This window comes from Mobula hypostoma, chromosome 6 (genome assembly GCF_963921235.1).
Source record: "Mobula hypostoma chromosome 6, sMobHyp1.1, whole genome shotgun sequence".
NCBI classification, from domain to species: Eukaryota; Metazoa; Chordata; class Chondrichthyes; order Myliobatiformes; family Myliobatidae; genus Mobula; species Mobula hypostoma.
Genome location: NC_086102.1, coordinates 157,476,204 through 157,485,088, shown reverse-complemented (window position 1 = coordinate 157,485,088; position 8,885 = coordinate 157,476,204).

The window sequence follows — 8,885 nt, the reverse complement described above, 5'->3', positions numbered from 1 at the left end:
TGTTGGGGTGAGTGAAGTTGAGTGAAGTTATCCTCACTGGTTCAAGAGCCTGATGGTTGAGGAGTAATAACTGAACCTAAACTTGGTGGTGTGAGTCTTGAGGCTGCTGTACCTTCTTCCTGATGGTAGCAGTGAGAAGAGAGCATAACCCGGGTGGTGGCGGATCCTGGTGATGAATGCTGCTTTCCTGCAACAATGTTTCATGTAGATGTGCTCAATGGTGGGGCAGGCTTTACCAGTGATGGAAAGGGCCATATACGCTACCTTTTGCAAGATTTTCCATTCAACTGCATTGATATTTTCATACCTGGCAGTAATGCAGCCAGTCAATATACTCTCCACCACATATCTATAGAAGTTATGCACAAGCCAGAATAGGAAGACTACACATTTAAATCAGGAGAAGGCCACTTGCTCTATTCATTCAATACTACCATAGCTAATCAAAATACAAACTCATACTCACATTCTTACCTTGGTCTCAGGTAGGTGCCTCTTTATTTTCATTAGTGACCTCATAGTTTTAGATACATTCATAACAGGAAATATCCCCCTCAAAACCAAGCTGCAAATGCTACTCTAGACCTTATACATTTCAATTCCCCCCCCCTCACTCTTCTAACTGGATCATATACAATGTATCCCCATTCAATCTATCCTCATTAGACAACCTACCCATTTCAGGTATTTGTCTGGGAAACCTTCTGCAAACTGCTTCAGATGTGTTAATATTCTTCCTTAAGTCGGGTGGCCAGTCCCAGACATGTTACTCTCAACAAAACCCTTTACAACTGAAGCATAACCTCCACATTTGTGTTCGGAGTTCAAAGTCACCATATACAACCCTGAGATTCATTTTTTTGTGAGCATACTTAATAAATCCCATAAACATAATAAAATCAATGGAAGACCACATCAACTGTGTGAAAAACAACAAACTGTGCAAGTACAAAAAGAAAAAAAAACAATCATAAATAGTGAAGCAATGATCAGTAATGGGGCAAGTGCGGTCGAGTGAAATTATCTCCTCTGGTTCAAGCGCCTGATGGTTGAGGGTAATAACCTGGTGGTGTAAGTGCTGAGGCTTCTGTACCCTCTTTCTGATGGCAGTAGTGAGAAGAGAGCATGTCCTGGGTGGCGGGGGACCCTGATGATGGATGTTACTTTCCTCTGACAAAGCTATGTGTGAATCTGCTCAAGAGTGGGGAGGGTTTACCCGTGATGCACTGGGCCGTATCTACTACTTTTTGTAGGATTTTCCATTAACAATCTCCTTAGAAATAAGTGAATATAAACTGTCATGTTTCCGAATGACTTGTTGTACCTGCGAACTAACATTTTGTCAATAATGGTGTTTTAATTAATAACTGAGCACCTTCAGAAATAGCCTCTGGCAACCAAGTCCAGCTCCTGGGATTCATGTGTGGCTTAACTACTAAGCCCAGTGAAGCCATTTCTACTGACAGGAGAAGGGGAAAAGCCGGGTTACTGGTGCCTTAAAACCAGTCGCTTCAGGTAGATGGGGGCTTGTCAGCCATGGTTGGCAGCTCATCTAGGAGCAGGAAAACTCTGATCTCAAACCTCTGCTGCCATGCAGCTCTAGCCACTTGGGGGTAAGGCTTTGGGAGTAAACCTCGAGGGAAAAATCCAGAGCTGGGGTCCTTAAGGCAGTCCTACATTGAGTTCAATGCTGACTGGCAACTCCTGCGATGGTGCTGGTACCAAACTGTATCGGTCTCTGCCGTTCCCTTAGGTTCATCAGACGCAGGGAGACGGGGAGCTTGCTACATAGGCAACAGCTTGCTCTCTGTATTGTACTGTTCAGGCTTGCATATCTACACAGCTAAGATGCATCATCCATGGTCGATCCTCACCGACGGAAGCCTCACTCACTCACTCACTCACTCACCTTCAGAAATATTGAACCAAGGGTAATTCAGTGCCAATTATTAATTTAAAAAAATTATTTGGATTGTCTGACTTTGGAATAAGAGGCATGCAATTTTTCTTGATACTAGTTGGAGATTTTCTGTATAGAACCTAAGAAGAATAAATTCTAACTAATATGCTGATGTTCTTTTTGCAAATCCTATCTAAAGGCACACCATTTGAACCGGTAGCATTATCCTTCATAGCCAGACAGTAATGGATATTTCAAGCCAGAGACCACAAAGGTGAAAATACTTGTGAAAGTATAACCCAACATGAAGAAAGCAACCTTTTGAAAAGTAAATTGTTTATTCTCTTCTCCTAATCTAATTTTGTAGTCTTCCACACAGCTATTCCAGTTGAAGAGAATAGGCTTGGACTGATGAGTGTACATCTGCTTGCCAATGCTCTGTTTATGTTCGTGGCACAGAGTTAATGGTAGCTGTTGGCTTAGTAATGTTTCCATCCTCTCCCCCTGCAGAAGGAATGTCATATCTGCTTACCACAACCATCCGTCTCCATCCACCAACATTGGTAGAGAAACAGAAGGTTTGTGGAGGATTCAGGACACACAAAATGCTGGAGGAACTCAGCAGGTCAGGCAGTATCTATGGAGAGAAGTGAACAGTCAATGCCTTGAGCTGAGCCCATTTGTTTGATGAAAGGTCTGCTCCAGCATTTTGTGTCTGCAGAATCTCTTTTGGTCCTTGGATTCAAGTCAATGACCTCTGACCAGAGCCTTTCCAGCAGCTACATATTCTTTCTGTTTTTTGTACAACTCTAGCTCCATCCATGAATTGGTCAATGGTGAGATAGTTAAGCATATGATACTGTAGACAGTATGATGTCTATTATACCTGTAAACAGCTTAAATAGGCTAGATGTATTACTGAAATATGAAAATGCTAAAAACATACAGTAAGTTAGTAAGTGAGAATTTCAAGCATAATTCTTTGTCAGAACAGGTTTAATCTGATCACACTGCTTGATGAGAGGAAATATATTAAGGCAAGCCTACTGCAGAGAGAAAGCACTCAGCAGGATCCAATTAAAAATCAAAATGCTACAGATGCTGCAAATCTGAAACAAAAACAGACCATGCTGGAAATAGTCAGCAGCTCAGGCAGCATTTGTGGGAAAAGAAACAGAGTGAGTGCTTCAGTCTGAAGATCTTTCATCACAATTGGGAAAGATTTAACCAATGATTAGTTCTAAGTTGCAGAAAAGATATGCGATCATGTAATCAGTGCCTCACATCACTGGAGACCTGAGTTTGAACCTGACCTCAGGTGTAGTCTGTGAGGAGTTTGCATGTTTGTCTTGTGACTGCATACACTACTTGCTGCGTGTGGGGTGGTAGAATTAGTTGAAACAGGGCCACGACGTGAATGCTTCTACCTTGGCCTCCATGCTTCAGAATCACCGTTTCTATGTTGAACTAGGTGGGAAGTGCAGCAGGTGGTGTATTCAGAATAATGGTCTTCCTCAGGGAAGTGTCCTTGTATCGCTGCTATACAACTTCTACACGAATGACCAACCTACATATGATGTCACATGCCGTCTTATATATGCTGATGACTTATGCATCACTGCCCAAAGCACTGATTTTAACACCGTGGAGAAAACGCTTTCTGAGGCCTTGGAGGGACTAACAGCCTACTATGAAGAAAACCACCTCTGCGCAAACCCATCAAAGACGCAAGTTCATGCATTCCACCTCAGGAACCGTGAAGCCAAATGACAGCTTAAAGTAACCTGGTGTGCGAGCAACACTGAGGCATTGCGAGCACACAATCTACTTAGGAGTCACCCTTGACAGACGCCTCACTTTCAAGAACCATATCAATAAGACAAAGGCAAAAGTGAGTGCACAAAGCAACATCCTGAATAAGCTCACTAACACAAAATGGGGAGCAAGTTCGAAAACATTGTGAGCAGTGCACTTGCTCTTTCCTATTCCACTGCCGAGTACGCCTGGCCTGCATGGAAAAGATCTACTCATGCTAAGAAGATGGTTGCCATTCTGAATGTAAGCTGCCAGCTTTTCACAGGTTGTTTAAAACCAACAAACACCAACAGCCTATATATCCTGGCGGGTATCGCTCCCCCAATATAAGAAGAACAGTAGCCAGCAAGAAAGAACGACTCCGTCAAACATCAGATAAGGGGCATCCTCTACATGGTCATACACCTACACCCAGCAGCCTAAAGTCAAGGAAGAGCTTCATGAACAGTGTTGTTCCATTACAATCAACTCCATCTGAAGCCCGCATCGCCTTGTGGAAAGACCAGCTCGTCAGTCTCAAACAACCCCTAACGATGGAAATTCTACCAGATGAAAGCCTTCCCCCAGGACCTAATTGAACTGGGCAACCTGGAAGTACCTTAACAGACTTAGGACTGAACTAGGTCATTCAAAGGTGTCACTAAGCAAATGGGGATATACAACCAGCCCGACAACTTGTGAATGTGGAACTGAGCCACAAACTATGCAACATCTCCTGCAATGTCCACTGCTAGAGGAACCCTGTACTGTTGCAGATCTTGCCGAATTCAACAACAAGGCGCAAAAATGTGTCCAGTTCTGGCTGGACCATGTATAGACTGTCTGTGGACACAATAAGAAGAAGTGACTGCAAGGGTTTTCTCCACATACTCTGATTTCCTCCCACATCACAAAAACATGTGGATTGGAACGTTAATTGGCTGTTGGAAATTGTCCCAGTATCTAGGTTAAGTGGTAGAATTTGGGAAGAATTGATGGAAATATGGGCAGAAAATAAAAGATTAACGTAAGATGAGTCTAAATGGATGGTTGATGATCAATGTGGTCTCAGTGGGCTGTTTCCACACGGTATCTTTCTTTGTTTCTCTAAGGTGGGGAATGAATAAGGTTGGCTGTGTACAAGAACAGCCAGAGTTGCCTCTACTTCCTGAGGAGGCTGAGGTCTTTTGGAGTATTCAGGCCCTTCCTTCACATGTTCTACCAGCCTGTTGTCACCAATGCAAGCTTCAATGCAATGGTACGGGTGATGCCAACAGGCTCAATAAGCAGATTAGAAAGGCTGACTTTGATATAGGAGTCAAACTGGTCACACTGAAGGCTGTCCTAGAACAAAGCACCCTATGGAAAATCCTGGCAGTTATGGACAATGTTTCTCACCCTCTGCATGCTATCTTGGCTGAACAGAGGAGCACTTTTACTAATAGACTAAAACAACTGCACCGCTCTAAAGAGCGAAATACAAGGTCATTCTTATCCTTGGCCATTAGGCTCTATAATGAGTCAACCTGTAGCCGGAGAAGTGATTACTCCCTCCTGTTAGACTGTTTGAGGTAACTTACCTTTTATTCTTTCTTACTTCTCTTCTAATATTTGTATATCTGTGCACTTGTAATGCTTCTGTGACACTGTAATTTCCTTTGGGATCAATAAAGTATCTATCTATCTATCTCCAATAAGGTGATGTCAAGGTTGTAGTGGGGATATGTATTAGAAGTCATCTGGTCAACGGTTTAATTGAGGCAATTAAAGAGAGAGATAATTAACAGCAGCACTGAGATGAAGACAGCTGGAGAGTGAGAATACTAACACAGGTTTTGGGAACAGCTCAGTGATGGCGCAAGTGAAGTTGAGTGAAATTATCTCCTTTGGTTCGAGAGCCTGATGCTTCATGGGTAATAATTGTTTCTGAACCTGGTGGTGTGAGCCCTAAGGCTCCTGTACCCTCTTCCTGATGGCAGCAGTGAGAAGAGAGCATGGCCTGGGTGGTGGGGGTCCCTGATGACGGATGCTGCTTTCCTGCAGCAGAGAGAATACAGATGGAGAATGCGAGTTACCTACAGTAACAGAATTCAACGTTGAGCCCAGAAGGCTGCAACATGCATGGATGGAAGATAAGGTGCTATTCCTCAGGCTCACATTAGGCTTTGTTGTAGGCTACAGACTGATAGGTCAACCCGTGCCTGGAATGGAAATTTATAGGGGAAAATAACAGGGAGCTCTAAATCCCTGCTGCCTTGCAGAGTGGTCACCCAGTGCATAACAAGAACACTGAGTGCAGAACAGTAGATTGGAAGAAATGCAAGCGGATCGCTGCTCCAACTGGAAGGACTATTTGCATCGCCGGAAGTGGGAAAAGAAGAGGTGGAAGGACAAAAGTGTTGCATCTCCTGACCTGCTGTTGCATGAGGAAGCGAGCTAGCTGTGGAACAGCTGATGGGGAAGAACATAGGACATAGTAGAGAACAACACAGGAACAGGCATTTTAGCCCACAAATTACTAATCAAATGGATGTCTAAAAATATCTTCTGCCTAAACAGTCCATATCCTTCCATTTCCTCACATTCATGTGCCTATCAAAATGTCTTTTAAAAGTCTCTAATATTTCTGTCCCTACCGCCACCCCAGGCAGTGCATTCGAGGTATCCAACACTCCCTGTGTAAAAACTTGCCTTTCACATCTCCTTTGAAATTACATCCACCCTCCCTCCACCTCAAATGCATGCCCTCTAGAATTAGACATTTCAACCCCTGGAAAAAGATATTGTCAGACTGCTCTATGCTTCTCAGTATCTTATGAATCTCTATCAGATCTCCCCTCAGCCTCTGCTGCTCCATAGAAAACAACCCAAGTTTATCCAACCTCTCATGATAGCACATGAACACCAGTCCTGGCAACATCCTGGTAAACTCTTTTACACCCTCTCCAAAAGCTTGGAGCTATAATGGGGTGACCAGAACTGTATGCAATACTTGAGATGCAGTTCAACTAGAGTTTTATAAAGATGCAACATAACTTCCTGACATTAAAACTGCATGCCTTGACTATTAAAGGTACACATATCACACCTGTGTAGAAACTTTCAGGGAACTGTGAACTTGGACCCCGAGATCCCTGTGCCCATCAACACTGTTAAGGATCTTGCTGTAACAGTGTGCTGTCTCTTTGTATTTGACATACCACTGTGCAACACTTCACACTTGGCCAGGCTAACCTCCATCTGCCATTTCTCCACGCATATCAGCAACTGATGTATATCCTGTTAAAGACTTTGGCAGTCTTCTGTGCTATCCACAACACACCAATCTTTGTATCATCCACAAACTTACCAACCCACCCATCTACATTTTCATCCAGATCATTTATATACATCACAAACAGCAAGGGTCTTAGTGCAGATCCCTGCAGAATACCACGAATCACAGCCTTGCAGCTAGAATAGTCCCCTTCGATCACTACTCTCTGTCTTCTATGGGCAAACTAGTTCTGAATCCAAATGGCTAATTCATCACTAATCAGAGGGGAGGAGAAGATGGCGGTGTGACGCAGTGCGCGCGGCCGCTCCGAAATGATATCGTATTTGTAAGTAGGTACCGTGCACAATCCTGATTTGATGGAGACAGACGGGAGAAACACGGAGGAACATCTGGAGAAACTTCAGAAATGCCTGCTTCGCTGTCGCTGCTACTGTGCGATCGAGAATCTCCGGAGGGGAAGGCCCCAAATTCTTGGCTTTGCCTATTGCTTGTTGCCGGGGCCGGGGTCAAAGCGCTCATCAGAGCTGGTGCTCGGTGTCGGAGGGCTGGTCAGAGGCTCGAAGTTTTCAGATGGACTCAAGAGTCGGCTGTGGTCAGGTGCTTCCAGCGTGCTGCATCGGCAGGTTTGTGGCATTGGAAGCTCATGGAGGGAGAGTTTTTCTTCCTTCTACTGTCTGTGTGAGATGATGGGACTTTCGAGAGACTTTGAGACTTTTTTTTACCGTGCCCATGGTCTGTTCTTTATCAAATTACGGTATTGCTTTGCACTGTTGTAACTATTTGTTATAATCATGTGGTTTTTGTCAGTTTTTCCGTCTTGGTTTGTCTTGTGTTTCTGTGATATTGTTCTGGAGGAAGATTATATTATTTCTTAATGCATGCATTACTAAATAACAATAAAAGAGGACTGCGTGTCCTCAAGATCTAATCTAATCTAATCTAATTGCATGCGTATTCACCTCCTGGTTGAGCCTCCCATGAGGGACCTTATCAAAAGCCTTACTAAAATCCATGTAGACAACATCCACAGCTCTACTTTCATCAATCATTCTCGTCACCCCATCAAGAAATCTCAAATCAAGTTAGTAAGACACAACTTGCCCCACACAAAGCACTGCTGGCTTTTTCTAATTAGGCCACGGTTTTCCACATGCTCATAAATCCTATCACTATGATTTTTTTTTCCAGTAACTTCTCCACAACTGATGTGAGATTCACTGGTCTATAGTTTCCAGGATTATTCCTGGTTTCCTTTTTGAGTAAGGGAACATTGTTAGCTACTTGCCAAACTTCCAGGACCTCACCTGCAGCTAGAGAGGACACAAAGATTTTGGTCAAGTCCTGAGCAATCTTTTCCTTTGCCTCGCTCAATAACCTGAGGTATATCCCATCAGGCTCTGGGGATTTATCCACCGTAATGCACTTTAAGAGACTCGACACTACCTCCTGCTTTACCTCAAAACGTCCCAGCAAATCAATGTTTTCAGCACTGATCTTCCTGTCCTCCATGTTCTTCTCCTTGGTAAATACTGATGTAAAGTACTTATCAGGGACCTCACCCACGTCCTCTACTTCCAAGCAAATGTTCCTCACATTACCCTTGTGGTTCTCCACTCCCCCTTGTTATCATCTTGCTTTTGATGTACGCATACAATGTCTCGAGATTTTCTTTAACCCTACTTGCCAAGGACTTTTCATGGTTCCCCTTCTGCTTTTCTAATTCCTTTTTTGAGTTCTTTTCTTGCTAATTATAATCCTCAAGGAATCTATTTGATTCTAGCTTTCTAACCTTTACATACTTTTCCTTTGTCTGCTTGACTAAATTCATCCTCTCCCTTGACATCCATAGTTATCTTGCAATCCTTCTCCTTCCTTCTGACTGGAAAATATCTGTCCTGTACTCTGTGTAGTTGG